This window comes from Bactrocera latifrons, unplaced genomic scaffold (assembly GCF_001853355.1).
Source record: "Bactrocera latifrons isolate USDA-ARS-PBARC rearing strain unplaced genomic scaffold, ASM185335v1 scaffold_223, whole genome shotgun sequence".
NCBI classification, from domain to species: domain Eukaryota; kingdom Metazoa; phylum Arthropoda; class Insecta; order Diptera; family Tephritidae; genus Bactrocera; species Bactrocera latifrons.
Window position 1 is genome coordinate 161,376 of NW_017535775.1, and position 18,158 is coordinate 179,533.

Genomic DNA, 18,158 nt, shown 5'->3' on the forward strand with positions numbered 1-18,158 from the left:
TGAAAATCACTAAAAGTGCGTTAACCGACTAACATAAAACGTCAGAAACACTAAATTTTACGGAAGAAATGTCAGGAGGAAGCTGCATCCCGGCTTTTTTGAAAAACTGAAAATGGGGGTGGCGTCGCCCACTTATGGACCAAAAACCATATCTCAGGAAGTACTCAACCGATTTCAATGAAATTCGGTATAAAATATTTTCTTAACACCATGATGACATGTACCAAATATGGGTGAAATCGATTCACAACCACGCCTGAAATCTCGATTATCACTTTATCATACGAGAGTATAAAATGTTCGATGACACCCGAACTTAGCCCTTCCATACTTGTTTTTTTTTTTTATTTTTTGTCACAATTAATATATTTATATATGTGTGAGTGTGAGTATGCGGGTGGTATAACCACAGTTCTAATTCAAGCTGACATTTATAATGTAAAGATATGACTATAGTCATGTGGATGTGCCATTTTGTTGTGGTCTTACGACAATCTACGTTGATGTCTTTACGAATGCAAGTTCAAATGTAAACAGAGCCATAATAAATTCATGAAACTGATAACGCATTGTCAGAGCAGAAGAAAGCTATTTATAATGCTTTCACAATAGTAAGTGACAAAATGAAACGTATGCTAAAAGAACAACAATAAAATATGAGAAAAGCGTAGAAAAATGAAATTACATTAGGGTGGCATATGAATGTGGCAAATAAATATTTCTTCGAATTTTCTAAAATCAAAGAGTTGAAAACCATTTCATATGAACATTTTGGTTATGTTTAGAGGGGATTTTGATGTGTTGCATGAAGACTGCGGTGAAGGTTTGCAGTACACCGTAACCCCGAAAACTACTCGTATAAACGAAAACTGAATTCATCTGTGAGTGGTTATATTTTTAAGGTTCGAAGTTTGAATATTAAACGAAATAATAAATCTTTCATTATAGCTGGTTATATACAGTTAAAATTTCCAAAAAATCTATGTTTTAACTTTTATTTTCTTAATCGAATTTAAAGAAACAATTAAAGAATGAAAACAGCATATGTAAAATATAGATGTGTGTGCATTAAGGTGATACTAAATTATCGAAGGGAGAGTTTTTTTATTTAGAAATCTAAATTTAGTAGTTATTCGTTAATTTTGTATTACCCTAATACAAACACATCTATATATTATATATGTTCATATATCTGTACAAGAAAATATTATGGCTACGCTAAGCAGGCTAAAGCATATTCAAGTTAAAAGGTACATTTTAATATCTTCTTACTAAAAGTAGAATCTCCAAAGAAGCAATTGAATTGCAGAATAGAAGACAAACCACAATGGCAATAAAATTGAAACGTAAATACCTTGAAACCTCAAAGAATGAAGAGAGAGAGAAGAAGAGAGAGTATCATTGAAATATACATATGCTAAAATGTAAGTACATGACAATTGTATAACACAGAAAGAGAGCCAAAAGGCAGCATAAAGAAAAGGGTACGCTTGTCAGCTGTCACAAGTGTTGACGCTTACATATTCACATTTCATCAGGCAGACTTGATTAGTATTGTTTTGAATGTTGAATTGTTTCTGAGAATGGAATTTTACACAAACTTATTTATTTTTTTAGATTAGTTAGTTTCTTCTCGTATTTCTATAGCTTAAATTCCGTTTGCCACGAAGTTTGTAACACTTAGAGGGAAAAGTCGGAGACCTAAATAGATAAATGATCAGCGTGACGAGATAAGTCGATTTAGTCATGTCCGTCCGTATGACTGGCTCTATACATGCGAAGTAGTTCCCCAATTTTCGAGACATTCATATGAAATATCAAGCAAAACTAAAATGGTAATATGGTGTGTAAATTGACGTTGAGCAATACCAAACGCTCCGCCAAGATCGGGAAGCTCTCCGAGGTGTTCGATACCTCACGAGGTTTCAGACAAGACGACGTGTGACTTCTTCAAATCTACTCTTGGAGAAAATAATTCGAGCTGCAGAACTATATAGAGAAGGTACATTCTTCTATAAGAGTGTAAAGCTGCTGGCGTACGTGGTTGGTATTCATATCATTGGCCAGAATGGATAAGGAAGCGAAGCAAATGGGTCTGGTAGTGAACGAGGGCAAGACGAAATATGTCCTGTCATCAAACAATCAGTCGTCGAACTCGTGGTTTGGCTCTCACGCCACTGTTGATAGTCATAACTTTGAAGTCATAGATAATTTCGTCTATCTTGTAACCAGTATTAATAGCAACAGCAATATCAGCCTCGAAATCCAGCAAAGAATAACTCTTGCCATTAGGTGCTATTTCTGATAAAGATCAAGTTCTATAATTCACACATTACTCGCGTACTGATACATGGTACAGAGACAACATCTGATGAGTCGGGGTTACGAGTTTTCGAGCGAAAGTTTCTACGGAAAAGGTATGGTCCCATGCGCATAGGCAACGGCGAATATCGTATTCGATTGAACGATGACTATACGACGACATCGACATAGTTCAGCGAATTAAGAGACTAGCTAGGTCATGTCGTCCGTATCGAAGAAAACGCTCCAGAATTGAAAGTTTACGACGCAGTACCGGCCGTGGGACGTAGAGGGAAAGGAAGATCTCCACGTCGTTGGACAGATCAGATAGAGAAGAACCCAGCTGCACTAGGTATCTCGAATTGGCGCCACGTTGCGAAAAGAAGAGACGACTGTCGCGCTGTTTCTAACTAGACAATAACCGCGAAAGCGTTGTCTACGCTAGTAAAGGAGAATAAGAAATTGACTATTGTAATAGTTGTAAACGGTACTTGCAAGTAAGGCAGAGATTAAGGCTATTACCGCCAATATTCCACTATTTTTTAAGGCAGCTGAGTAAATGAAAATATTCCACCCCCTTGAAATCTTGTGCATTTACGCATCTTAATAAACTTAACATGCATATGTATATCATTACAGTTATTAAAAACAACTTTGAACAATATACTATAGACCGAGCAGCCGGCAAAACTTGTGCCGTCTGGGCTTTTGCTAGTAATATCATTACAGTAACAATGGAAACTCCCAAGATGTATTGCATCCGGCAGCAGCGGCCCGCTTCGTGTTGCATATCGGCCTTGTAACGGCATATAATAACAGCAACAACAAGAACAATGGCTACGACCGCAGCTGCACTGGTAGCGACCCTCAAGCGTCGTGTGCTTGCAGCTAAGGGCCAAGGTGGAGATGTAACCTCGAAATTCGAAACTGCAAAATGTTTGCCATCTTTCTCACATTTTTATTTTGGTTTTTGTGGTTGTTGTTGTTCATAACTTGATTTTGTTTTGAATAGTAGCTTTGCGTGCAACTTGGGAGTAAGCAGCGCCACATGGCAGCCAAGTAAAAACACACATTAATAACATATTTAAATGTGGAGGTGTGTGCGTGTAATTTATGTGAAATACTTTCGTATATTTCGTGTAACAGTAGTTGCCCAAGTTTATGGCCTTTTGTGCTCGCTGTGCCGGATATACGCACCATATGTAATGTCAGTGTCGCCATATTGGTTAACCGCAAGTAAGCGAGATTCTGCATGTGCACAGTGGGCCAGCCCATTGTAGAAGACTAATAAAATATAATACTGTTAGTTAACGTTATTTTGTAGGCATACACATTCTATTATATGTATACTATTCCCACAGTGCCCGTATTTATGGTGATTTAATGCGACTTGAACTTCGCTTCAGCGTAAAGTCGACTTGGAAGAGGCCTTCGTTAGCATGTCTATTAGTATAAAGTTGTTACTGTAACGGAATATTTTACAAATATTTTTAAGCAATTATGTCTAGTTGACAATATAAACGTATACGCTTAAAAAAAGAAGGTCTTCCACTGCCGTCTTTTTGAATGAAATCTCAAAAAATAGAGAGGTCTCTTTTAGAAGGATGAAAATATTGTCTAAAAGATATGGCATACGGCCAATAGAAAATCAAAAGTTGATGAATTGGCAGTGGTAAAAAAAATTTAATTTTTCACAAAATTTCGGTTGTTTTTGGCTTGAAATCCAAAAAAGGAAAAAAAAACGTTTATAATTTTTTTGTCTTGATTTTCAATGATAAAATTGACTGCCAGCGATATGATATAGTGATCTGATTTCAATAATAAATTACAAGCTTGCCTTGAACAACAATCCATGCCACATTTCCTGAGGATATTTTGTCAATCCAAAACGTTTTCCTTACAAGAACCTGATTTGAAGCATGTCCGATAAGTGAGCAAGTTTTTGGGGAGAAAAGGTTGTGTACAAAGTCGATATCTCAAAAACTGAGTGCTGGCTCATGTATATAGAGACAGATAGACAAACAATTAGATATACAAAATCGACTCTGCTTGTCACGATGATCATTTATGCCACTATGAAATTAGCGTTTTTTTTTTCGTGAAGATTAAATACTAATTTTGAACCGGAAATTAAAAACAAAAAAATTCAAAGTATTGACCATTGTTTTTTGCATATTTTGACTACTTTTCCATACTACTTGTAATAGCAGTCGTCTTTGAAGCAAACCAATCAGACACAAAATTTTCAACCTCTGCTAAGTCAATGCGTGTCCCATCAATGTAAACAAGTGATAATCAGAAGTTGCCAAGTCTGCTGAATCCGGCAGGTCGGGCAGCAACTTCCAGCCAAGAACTTTAATTGTATCCTGAACCGATTTCTTTCCGGAAATCATCACTTTTCGGTACAAAATTAGACAATTCACTTTTAATAAAGCAATAATTTCAGATCGCATTGCATCTGATAACGTCCTTAGAAGACGGGAGGTTATAGATATAGTGGCTAACGAAAAACGACTGCATACTATATACTGGGTACCAAGCCACAAGGGCGTTTCGGAGATAAAATATAACCTTCTTCTTCGTTATTGGTGTGGACCCCGTTTACAAACAAAATTTTCGAAAGGGCTAACAGACAGATCAGAGTGAGATATGAGTGGCATATAGGATCATAAGCAAGAGAACAGAAGGAAAAATAGTAAGCATTCTACTTAAATGATCTCGAAAAGACTGCACTACGGTGGTTGGCTTAGTCTGAGGTCACAACTTATTTTTTATTTACGATAACACATGTAAAAAGTGCAGAGATATAGACAAGAGAGTGACGCCTGTTCTGTTTATATCTGGGAGCTTCGCAGTTCAAGGGACTGGATGAAGTATCAGAACTACGAATCCATGCACGACGTAAACTTCAACTCGCTATAGGTATTACAAAGGACCTGTAGGTATATATATGGCGTGACAGCTAGTCAGTGTAACAAAAGCCAACCTACATATATTATAGCAAATTACATATGTATATAAGCAAGTCTATATACATGTTTCAATGTTAGGTAGGCAGCGCGAACCTCTGAAGCTCACATCACAGAGACCTTCTTCACTGCTTCCAACTAGAAGAAGTTTCAAAGTTTCCCATTAAATGCAGAAGTCTCACAGAGAACTTATTAAAAATTAAAAAACTTTAAATAAAATCAATTAATTCTCCGTTAGACCTATTTACCTTTATCATCACAGATATTTTCAAAGTTTTAAAGAAATCTAACACGCATATATTCATATATACCGGAGCAGCCTAGACAGTTATACGAAAAAATATGTTGGTAATAAATTAAAGCAAATACATTTGAACCCTCCCACGACACACGCCTACATATGGACCCATATGTGTGTTTATGTGTAGGTGTGCGCGTCTGCGTGTCGGTAAGTGATTTTATGTAAATGAAAAGCTAAAGCGTCCTTGTCGGAAGCGGAAATGAATGCTGTTTCCGTTTTATTTCCTCTTGCCGCACAAAACACACACTTATGCACATTCTAAACACACACAGAGACATACAAATGCACAAAACAAAAATTAATAGACTGCACTTTGTATGCGCTCGGTGCGAACTTCCTAAACTACAAAATGGCATTGGCCTTTTGTTAGTCGCCTCAATGGCTGGCTGGCTGGGTGTATGCGAGTTCCACTATTTACACACACACACATACATGTACATGTGTGTACATATGAGCGCGTTCCAACTACAGTTTCGCCTTTAGTAGTTGCATTGGATCTATACCTATGTAGTACAAATACATGTATTGTATGTAACTGTATATGTGTGTGCTTATGTCTTTTGCATATGTGTGCAGTTCCGTTAGCTCCTTTAGCTGCTTTACTTACTTTCCTATTATTCTAACTTAATGCAAATTCTGGCTTAGCATTTGGCCACGATGCAATCAAAATCTCGGTGCCTGACTCTAATACATACACCCACATATGCGCACACAAACACAAACCGCTTAGCTCATTTCACCTCTGGCTCATTCGCTTGAATGGCGGTTACACTTTTTGGTTTCGTTTTGCTTTCTGAGAGTTGAAAAATGAGCTTGTGTGATTTACGTTGTGTGAGTGTGGGTAACGGCAGTTTAAAAGTCGACCAACACTATCGCAGGCACACCTACAGAGCCACTATAATATTTCACATACCATGCACTGTGGCGCGCAAAATAATTGCAGCACGAAACATTAGAAGAAACAAAAAATTTTATCAAATTTTATTTGATTTTTTGAAAATATTTTGAAAGGGTTGCCAACTGTATGAAAAAATTACTTTAGTATTCAGTGAAGTTGTCAACGAAATACAATTTAAAATTTTTCGGAAAGTTGAACTATGTTAAAATTTTTTATCATTCTAAAAAGAGTTGCCACCCGTTAAAAATAAAGAAAAACAAATAACAATATTTTTATATACATGTAAATAAGAAATACATCCATACATCAAATGTGAGATATTTGAGAAAAATATTTGAGAAACTTATATTGACAGAGTTGCCATCTGTATAAAAAAAATTAATATTCATCGAAATTATTAAATGTGCTGTATGTAAGAAATGTATTTGAAAATGTGTGTGGAGCTTAGTATTGAGTTTATATTTTAAGCATTATTAAAAGAGATGCCACTCGTTAAAAAAATAAATAACGCTATTCCCATATAAAAATAAGAAATACATTAAATTTGAGGTATTTGAAAAAAATATTAATATATAAACATATGTATGTTGATAAAGTTGCCATCTGTATACAAAATTAATATTAATTGAAGTTATCAAATGCGCAGTATTTAAAAAAATTACTTTAAAATGTGTGTGAAGCGTAGTATTAAGTTTATATTTTTAATATTCTTAGAAGAGATGCCACCCATAGAAAAAATAAACCATTTCCATATAATATATAAATAAGAAATACATCAAATGTGAAGTATTTGAGAAAAATATATTTTAATATTAATTGAAGCTATCAAATTTGCAGTAAGAAATGTACTTTAAAAAGTTAAAAAAATTTTAACTTTCTTAAAAGTGATGCCACTCATTTAAGAAGAAAATTTGTATATTTCCATATACATACATATATTCATATATAAATAAGAAATACATCAAATATACACGAGAAACTTATTTTAGAATGTCTGGAAAACTAAAATAGTAAAGGTGGAGTTACCAACTGCCTGAAAAATAAAAACTTCTAAAGAGTAGATTTACATTTAATTTCTTTATAAGTATCGATTTAAATTCGCAACAATAGCAATATGGGTACCAACCAGAAGATATTTAGAAAATATTTAAGTTGAAAAAGTTTTTAGAAAAGTTTTGAGAAATTATAAAATATTAAATTAGCGTTATTTACGATTCTCATCAATCAAAATTAATCAAACTAGAATCCTACAACATTTAATATTATCAGAATTAGGTAGAAATATTTCAGAGTTTACCGCGAAATAAAATAAACGTCGGAGATCCTATAAAGTACACATGGCGATCTGAGTCGATTGAGGCATGCTAACTCTCTCAGTTTCCGAGATATCGACCAGAAAATTTGCACATATTTATTTCTCACCAAGATACTGCTGATTTGTCGGAACTGCCGATATCGGACCAGTATAACATATAGGTGCCATATAAACTGAATGATCGGGATCAAGTGTTTGAATGGAAAGCTTTGTCATTTGACAAGATATATTCTCGAAATTTGGTATTATAGCTTCTGTTGCAAGTAGAGAGATATTAAAATTTGAACCTCACAATGCTTATAATTCAGAATATTAAAATAGGTGTTGCACTTTTATAGCGCCCCACTGTAAATATACGTCTTTTATGCGCTCGTAACTCAAGTCGCTGCTTACGAGCACTTACTTAAGCACACATACAGATGTGCACTCATATGCACATGAAGACCCTCTCAATTTACCAAGCAAGCCACAACAACTACTATACTCAAGCGACCACTTTTGTTGTACACTTTGTTGCTGCTTATGTGTAGTGGCTGTTTTGGTTGCGATTGTTACTATAGTGGCCAAAAGGCATAGAAACTTAAGGGCAAAATTCTGATTACTTTTTAAATTCTATGAATCAAAAGAAGCTCCCATTCCTTTAAAAGGTGTCTGGAGCAAAATCACTTTTCCGGTGTGAAAACTTTTTGTTAGACATTAGTAAAACATTTTGCACGAAAAAAACTCAAGCACTGCCCAATTTACCGAAAGGATTTCGTGAACATAAAACAGATGAGCCAAAATGCTTTCGCAGGCCTATTTTTTGTAGATTACATGCGCTATGGGATAAGGTCAAGCTGCACAACGTAAATTTGCCCAAAATCTGCAACGTGCTCTGTTAAAATATCAAAAATGTTGAGTAGCGTAACCGAGCGACTTAAGTGTGTGGCTAACACTTGACGTATAGTCCGAATGCGTCAAGATTTAGATTTATAAATTCTTAAGACTTCGTACCGACCATGCAAAGCCTGTAATCGCGCTTCCGAAAAGAATAAGCTCTCATAAAGTCCATCAACACTTTTGGCGACACTTCAAATTAATTGGTTTCTTCATTTGTTGAAGAAATTAAGTTCAACGTGCTTTTAAAATTCTACCGAAAGCTTAAATTTGCTACGTTATTTTCTTTCGAATGCCATTTTAGGGTATATACAAGACTGCATGTCGTAAAACTGGAAACGCTGCCATGAATTTACGTTCCTGATACACTGAATCCGCCCACGCAAGTTGGGCTTCGTCTGCAACAAATTTCCTCTGACTTCCAGCATTGAAAGCATTCTGTATTGCAATCGCGTGTGCGTGTGGAGACAGCCGAAGTGCGGCGGTACCGTTACCTCGCCAAGACTAATTGCCGGAAATTTTTTTCTCTTACTTAATTAAATTGCCACATTATGCCACCGCAGCGCCAAAAACAACAGCAGCAAGCATAAAAGTAGTACAAAGCAGCTGAGAACACAAAACCAATGGCATCTCATTTGTAAATTGAGGCTTATGCATTAACGAGCAAGCATTACCGAGCTCCGTATATATGCATGTAGTTGTTCAAGCTCATAGTGCTGATGCAAGTAGCCATAAGATATGCCGAGCGACGGTGTGCTGTGCTCACAAAGCTGCTGAATTTTCGCATTTGCATTTGCTGTGAGTTCGTATTTACAGTCGGCAGAGCACGAGCAGATTGGCCATTTGCTGGCAAGGTATCTGCCTCGGCATGGAGTACTACATAAATGGACGAAATTGACTAGGAGCATTGGGCATTAGGTAATATAATAAGGCACAAAAAGTGTAGAAGCGAATGTTGCTAAAGGAAGCAAGTTTTACAATGAATTAAATGTCCAACTGATTAAACTCAGCTTGATTAGTGAACGGCATTTTTATGAGAAATTGTTGGCATCTTTGTAAGGTAATTAAGTCAACAAATACGCAGAATTTCAAATTTAATTGCACGCTGCTCTCATTATAACACCGAAAATTATAATCACTTCCAGGTATGAGTAAATTAGCTAGCAGCTTGCCAAGCTTTTCGTTAAAAATCAGGCAGAGTTTAAAAAAAAAACAATACATGAAATAAAAATTGTCTAAATTTAGGCGAACTTCATAACTACACATATGGTAACTATTATCCTTTCCATTAACATTTAGATGTCCTTTTCATGATTTGTTTTCGAAGACATATTATATTTAATAAATAAAAGCAAAAACGAGAATATACAGAATTTAGTACAATTTAATAACCGGCAATTCATTTTGAAAAATTGTGAGTTCTCTTGAACCCGTAAGAGATCACCTGCATGACCAGCTAAATATGGTAAATGGCGGTGAAGAAGACTTTTCTGGTTTTCTGAGAAAACTTACCATAGCAATTGAAAAGAGAACCAAAAATGCAACCCATGGGCAAGAGAAGAGAAGGGGTCACTCAACGAAAATGGTCCTCTGGCTCTATTACACCTTAGTCATTATATTCTATGGAGGCTTTATGTGATGGAGAGCTCTAGAAACTACCACACTTGCAAAGAAACACGATAGCGTTCAACGGCCGGCGCTCATCAGCATGTATGGTGCACTCAAGTCCAATCCAACATATCACTTGACGTCATTTTGGACATAGTGCGCGAAGAGATCGACGAGCGTATGCAAATGACCGCGAAAGTGGCTATTAAACTCAGAGAATCTGGGGTCTCTGAACACTCGAATATCCTCACACACTTTGACAGCATACCAGATCATCTAGATCATGGAGTCGTCAAACCGAACTCTAGCGGTTCTTTCTCTGTCCATATACCGACGAGAGAACTATTGGTGAGAAGAAGCCGTTGAAGGAGAGGGACAGTGAGCTTCTTTACGGATGGGTCAAAGCTTGGTGGACTTGCTTTACTCTGGGAAGCTCTCTATCAACTCCAGTTTCAGACTTCCTGACTATCTTGTAGTGTCTTTCCAAGCCGAAGTTGCAGGCAAGGACGCAGTAAATCTGCTGCTCCCTTCCATTCACTCATATAGCAGTGCATTCAGGGTTGGTCGAGGAGTACCTAACTTCGCTATCAATAGCATCGAGTGTATTTGTGATAAGACTGGTATGAGTACCGGCCATAGTGAAATTGCATGAAATTGTAAAACTGTTGAGCAAGCAAGGAAAGGCACTCTAGAACCAATATCGGTGAAATGGGAGCGGGTCGGTGCTCCGACCTCTATTACTGGATAGCTGGGCTTCGCGAAAGCTTGGCCAGTGCTGGGCTACCATTGGTACTTGCGCAGTCGCAAAAGCCTTTTAGTCTAACATTGATCGCAGGAGATCTAGTGATCTCGTTGCTCTCAGTAGACATCGTTTGCAGGACCTGTTTGCAAGAAGATGAGGTCGAAACAACTCAACACTTCCTTCTTCACTGTCCCGCGTTTGGGAGATCAAGACTTAAATACTTAGGAAAATTTCAAACTTACAAAATTGTACCAACTAAGTCGAAGTTTCGCTTTTATAGTTTTTTCTCATTCTTAACATGAAGATGTTCCTTGAAATTTGCTGTAAGGCTGCCTTCGATTCACCAAATCTATGTTCGCTGGGCTTGCCCTATAATAACCCTGTGCAATTATCTGATATGCCACTTCGATTATGACAATCCTTGTGATTTATACCAGTTGTTTGTTCGATCCGGTGCTCATTCTATTGCTTGTGATCATGGTCTAACATTTTTAAGCACTCATTTATTTAGATAATACGAACTTGTTGTTGGAGAACTCACCTCACGTTCATTCGAGTATTTTCAAAAATATTCAACATTTATTATGCTTAGAATTTGCTCATCCATCAAACAACAATAATAACAACTACCGTAGTTGAATTCCACTCACTTAAATCGTATTGACGTATAGAATATTTATTGAAATACAAATTTGCTTACAAAATGATTTATTCCAGTCCATTTGAGCATTTTAAACAATTGGAATGTGTATATACATATATTTGTAAATACATACATACACTTCACTAATCGCATTTTACCTACACTACACTTTCTATGTGAAAAGTTTGTGCTTTACTTTCTCCTTCTTCTTTGGTGGCTTCTCATTTGGCCTAAATGTTAAATTTTTCGAATTTTCCTTTCAATCAACAATGATAAATGACTCGTTGCTAATGAAATACTAAAATATCCATTTAAATTGCCAAATTTATTAAACAAATTTGTTTGCATGCAAATGAATGCCAACTTACATACATGCATACATAGGTATACACATACACAAAATCGCAAGTACACGCTTTGCAGTGTCCGTAATTCATTAGAGGAAAACCACAACTACTTAAAAGGTTACCAGCTGAGTAAATTTTATTTTGATTTGAAGTAAAACAGGAAAATGGAAATACGTAAAAACTGAAATTTACAAATCTAGCCTTTATCTCTTTACATTTGGTCAATCCAAAGTTCGAGCGGAAAAACAAAAAGTTCGACGTTAAAGTGTAGCTCAATGGAAATTTTACTAAAAGTATGGAAATATAATAATACTTGAGCTTCGTTTTTGAAATTTTTTACGTATCATAATTTTTGAAAAACTTCAGCGAAGTGGTCAATTAACAATTCAATATTTTGAATTATTATAGACTAGCAGAGAAGATTCTAAAGATATTAACGCGTAAAGAAATTCAGAGTAGGTTGAAACCGATTGGAAACGCAAAATAATTATAATAAAAATTAATGGAAAACTCTCCCAATTTTTTGCCGAGTCATCAAAGATGTGTGTGGTCTAGCGTTGTCCTGATGAAAGACAAAGACCTTTCTTTTGATCAGTTTTAGAGCTTTTTTTTCGATTGCTTGTTTCAATCTCATCAATGGTTAATAGTAAAATGTAGAATCAATCGTTCGAATAGGTTGAAGCAGCTCATATTGGATAGTTCCTTTCCAATCCCACCAAACACTCAGCTTAACCTTTCGAGGCGTCAATACTGGGTTTGTGACCATTTGCTGAGCCTCACCTTGCTTAGACCATGATCTTTTTCGCACATTATTATCGTATTTGATCTACTTTTCGTCTCCTGTTAGGATTCGCTTCAAAAATGGTTCGATTTTATTTAGTTTCCGCAAAGAATTGCAGTTATTAGTTCGGTCCATTAAATTTCTCACAGACAATTCATGTGTTACCCAAAAATCGAGCTTCGTTTTATACCCAGCCTTCATTAAATGGTAGTTTTCTTTAAATAGCGATGTCATGGCTGCTTATGTGACAGTCCTGGTCGTGCTGTTCTACCTTAATTTCATCGATTTTTTCAACGATAGGTCGACAAAAGCGAGGTGCATTTTGCACATCTAAATTTCCAGAACGGAAGCGAGCGAAGCATTGTTGTGCCACACGAACTGATACAGCACCGTCGCCGTAAACTTCACAAATTTCAAGGTGGCTTCCCTTTTTATACAAAAATTTCAAAATACAATATTTTCACCAATTTTTAACTTTTTCTCAACTTCGCCGAATTAAATTTTTTTGGTTGGGTGAAGCTTAAAATCTCACCTTTCCAGCACTCTATGGTGTGACACAATGTGATTAGAAGCCGCCAAGCCAACCGTAGTTAACGTTTTTTCTTGTTTCTTATTTATCTAAAGCTTGCCACTTAAGCGTGAGATTCTCTCTAATCAAGCATGCACAATAACGCCCCGCCTGTACACCCCCCAAACCTTCACCACAGCAAAGAATATTATCGTATACAATTTATGCTTTTGACAATCTCGCTCAATTGCTGCAAATACTGCAATATGTTACATAAACCTTTATATATCCGCAAGGACATAAGCTCTACTTAGATTCACTAAGAAATACTCCAGTTCGAATGCCCTCGGCTCTCGCATTGTTTGTCAGCAATATCCAGAGTAGCAATTGCAATTTTGTAAATAAATACTTATACAAATTCAATAAAATATATTGCCAAGAAGTTACAGCCAGTAAATTGGCTTCGTTTTGTGGTGAAATTTCTACTCTGCTGCTGTGGCAATTGCAATGCAGTTGGGTAATATTACATAATAAAATGCGAAATAGTCTCCGTTCTCATCCTTATTCGTGCATTTGATGAATGTGCAAGTATTAGTGTCTGATTTGACGTTTATTTCCATGCCAATACTTCTTAGCAACTCTCTAGCCCGAGGGCAAGTGTAGAAGGCGCACAACAGAGGTTTTAATATTGCATTGGCAAAAATATTTATTGGAAAGACACAATCAAAACGTACTCTTCAAATAAGCCACAAATATGAAAACTAGAAACTATTGAGTTGGAAATATTCTAAATGACGATAAAGCAAATTTGCGAAGTCAATTAAGCAAAATAATTTTTTTCTGATTAAAATCTTTACAGTTATTTTTATGTGGTTAAACTTCTGCTTGACGAATATGGACCCTTCATTGTTTTAAATCTATTTCGAATTGATCAATTTTGTGAGAACTTCTTTATAGCAGAAATATATTCTAAAGAGTCTAAATTTTTGCAAGATATGGTCGGAATGTATAAAATCATACCAAACGGTTGAAATCTAAGCGTGCGCTGAAATAAAAAGGGGGTTCCCACAATCTGCGCCAATTACCGTGTCATAAGTTTCTTAATATCGTACATAAGGTCTTATCGAGCGTAGTGTGTGAAAGACTGAAACCCTTCGTCAACAAACTGATTAGACTTTTTCAGTGTGGCTTTAGATCTGGAAAATCTACATTTACATAGTTTTCACCACGCGCCAAATATTGGAAAATACCCATCAAAGTAAGATCGGCGAGCAGCACCACTTCGTCCGCTATGTCCGAACTTGGTATCTCCGCAAACCTAATACGACCGTGTAAGCTGATGTTGAAAGGACGGACCTTTAAGCGAAGTTTCAGGCAAGAAGACTCAATATCATGTAACTGCTTCAATTTATTATTTAAGAAAATAATACGAACTGCAGAGCTAATTAGAGAGGGTACAATTTTCAATAAGAGAATAAGAGTGTACAGCAGCTGGTGTGCACCGATTATATTGATATCATTGGCCTTAACAACCGCACAGTTAGTTCTCCAGAATGGATGAGGAAGCGAAACAAATTGGTAAAGACCAAACTCTACAAGTCACTCATCAACCCGTCCTGATATATGACGCAGAGGCATGATTATAATCTACGATCTTTTATCTCATAATATGTAGCAAACGATCGAATTGTCTTCGGTATCAAGCTTATGCGCAAACTGCTAACACTAAACCTTTAACCTGCACAACCCTAAACGTACAACATTACTAACGAAATTCAAATTCAAATAATTATTATGAAGCTTACTGCTTCAAATAATCGAAATCAAAGGTTTATAGTGAGCGTATGAACTCTTTGAGAGCTTCCTCTATAATTTAAGATATTTGCAAAAATGTTGGAAAACCGAAAGCAATACGTAGAGTAAAATTAGCAAGCAAGTGAACCACATTGAAGCAAAGAAAACAATAGCTGCGAGTATAAGCAAACCACACAAATATATGAAGCTAAGTTTTAAAAGATAAAATTGAGAAAGCTGCAGTACAGACTAGATTTAGTGGCCAAGATTACCAACCGCAGCATTTGCAACCGCTCGGCTTGTGGTCCTTGCCAGCCGGATGTGAAGTAGCTAAAAAGTGTGCGGCAAGCAGCAATTCAGCTGCTGAAGAAGCCACAGGATAGCTAACGGTAAATGACAGCAGGTAACCAATAAAGCTGAGTGCAAATAAAAGTAAGACGAAAGAGCGTAGCGTTGCAGCAGGAAGAAAAGCTTTCGATTGAAAAATGGCAAGAAACTCCTAAATGTATGCAAATAGAGTGGAAGACAAGCAGCAAATGGTGCACACATACGCACATATTGGGTGGCAGATGAGCAGATTTTAAAGAAATTTACTATAAATGTAAATATATGCGGTGTGCTGGCTTATAAATATGCATGTTTGGAAATTAGTAAGTATGTAAGAGATACTATGCACACTGGTGATATGCATATTCTTGTATGTATGCAACATGCAATGCAGTTGTGTTGCGTTTGTGTGTGTGTGTGTGCAGCTTCGGTTCTCCATGTATAACTACACGTACGTATGTTTATTTGCATATTAAGTATGCAGCACAGTAGCCACTTTAACACCTTTATTTACGGCACTCATACGCCGTGGCGTTCGCACACAGTGTTGCCGCTAGAAGCGCAATCACTTAAGTGCAAATGATGAAGAGCTTTAAAGCGGAGTAAGCGCACTCAAAAAGTATCGCCTATACAAATAAATATAAATAAGACTTCGACAAATTTTTAAGGGAAGCTTATGGTTACGCCTTGTTGTTTATGGTCAACATTGTAGACTGCTAATTTAATTAAATATACACTGCACAAGGCATGTTAAGTTTGACATAAAGTTTTTAACGCGTAGATGAAAACTTTGGAGAAAATTTTATATATTTATATAAGTGATCAGCGTTAAGAGTTGAGTCAATTTTGTCAGCGCCGTTTGTCTGTCCGTCTGTTGGTATGCGAACTACTCCCTCAGTTTTTGCAATATCGATCTGAAATTTTTCGCACGTCCTTCTCTTCGCACGTCCTTCTCTTCTTAATAGGCTGCTCGTATTTTGGAATCGCTGATATCGGAGCACTAAATCTTTTAGCTGAGTTGCACACTGAACGATCGGAATAAAGTGCTTGTATGGAAAGTTTTTGCATGTGATGAGATATCTCCACGAAATTCGGCACATATTATTTTACGAGGCAGTACTACAAGCAACGAAAACATTTTTCACATAGGATAACTATAACATATAGCTGTCATACAAACTGAACGATCAAAATCATGTTCTTGTCTGATAAACTTGTTTATTTTATGAGTTATCTTTACTAAATTCGCTAGGAGTTATTATCCAAGGTAATAATGCAATCTCTGAAGAAATTATTCCGATCGGATACCTATAGCATATAGCTGTTATACAAACTGAATGTTCAAAATCAAATAATTTTAAGAAAAACTTTTTTGTTTGATAAGATATCTGGACGAAATTGTGGATATATAATTACCCAAAGCAACGTCATAAATCCGTACATATTATTTAGATCGGACCATTATAGCATATAGCTGCTATGCAAACTGGCCTCCAAAACTAAAAAAAAACTACTTTTATGGCATTTATTGCTATAAGAAATGCACCTGTAAAGGGTATTCGGTGTATCCGTAATAAACGTCTTGTTGTCTTGTCTTGTTGTTATTTATTTTTATTTTCTTAAAGTTTTTATGTATTTTATATGCACATATCATATAAATTACTACAGCCATATCTTCTTTTTCTTTGCAGAACAAAATTTAAGGTAAGTTTTATACAACATTTTGATTCAAAATATTCGCACTAAAACATTTTAACATTTTTGCTTCAAAAATATTCATATATGATAACGGATTCCTCTAAAATATAAAAACCTAAGGCAATAACGTTTTTTCTCAAGTAACAAAAATTCTTTTTCATCCCGTAAATGCCCAGAAATATTTTATTTATTTTTTTTTTTTTTTAAATTAAAACTCAAAACAAAAATTAAAAAAACTAAATTAATTAAGTAAAAATTTTATTAATTTTAAACTAATTTTTTCACACATCTTTAATTATTATAATGTCACATTGCCATTAAAATTCTTACAACTTACTTTTTTGCTTTCTAAAGACAAGCTTTGAATTTTATTAAGCTTAAAAAGTATGTTGTGTAAAGTTTTACGCAATTTAACGAATTTTTTGCACTCCTTGAAATTTCATCAAGCTTTCCACTTTATGCCAGTGTATCTCAGCAATGCAATTTTCACATTGTGTCTGCACAAAACAACGAATTTCAAATACTTCATTGCATTTTCTCAGTCAGCCGTGAAAATTACTTGTTTAACAAATTTAAAAGCMCACACACACACACCTTCAATCAACAGCATGAAGCGCATAGTTTTTCAAATTATCATTTGTTAAAATTCGCAAACTCTAATTTTCCACTAAACTTCAGTGAAATGCAATCGCATAAACGCGGCATAATTTAATTTCACGCCTCAACACAGCCAACAGGCGTATTTACCGGCAGAGCAAATTTATAGCACAACAACAAGATGACTAAGAATGCATTAATGTGTTCCATTTTGTATGTACATATGTATGTTCTCTGGTTTGTAGCTGAGAATGCGAATGTACTTCTATGGATGTCAGAAAATTATTTGAAAAGAGCTGGAAATGAAAAATTTTCATGAAAAATTACAAATTTAATAAGATTAATGATGAAGGTTGAACAAATTTTATTTTTCAAAAAATGAATTTTCTAAACATTTTTCAAAAAAAAAATTATTTTTCAAGATATTTTTCCAAAAATTAAAAAAAAAATTTT

General features: G+C 35.6%; 1 protein-coding gene across 4 annotated transcripts in view; it reads left to right on the forward strand.

The window, feature by feature from the left end:
- LOC108968662 (leucine-rich repeat-containing protein 15) overlaps positions 1-18,158 on the forward strand; it is a 128,413-nt gene that overhangs the window by 74,696 nt on the left and 35,559 nt on the right. For all 4 annotated transcript variants that reach the window (XM_018932818.1, XM_018932817.1, XM_018932819.1 and 1 more), the window contains one exon: positions 17,102-17,114. The gene's annotated coding sequence lies outside the window, so the exon portion shown is untranslated. The remainder of the gene's footprint in view (positions 1-17,101; positions 17,115-18,158) is intronic.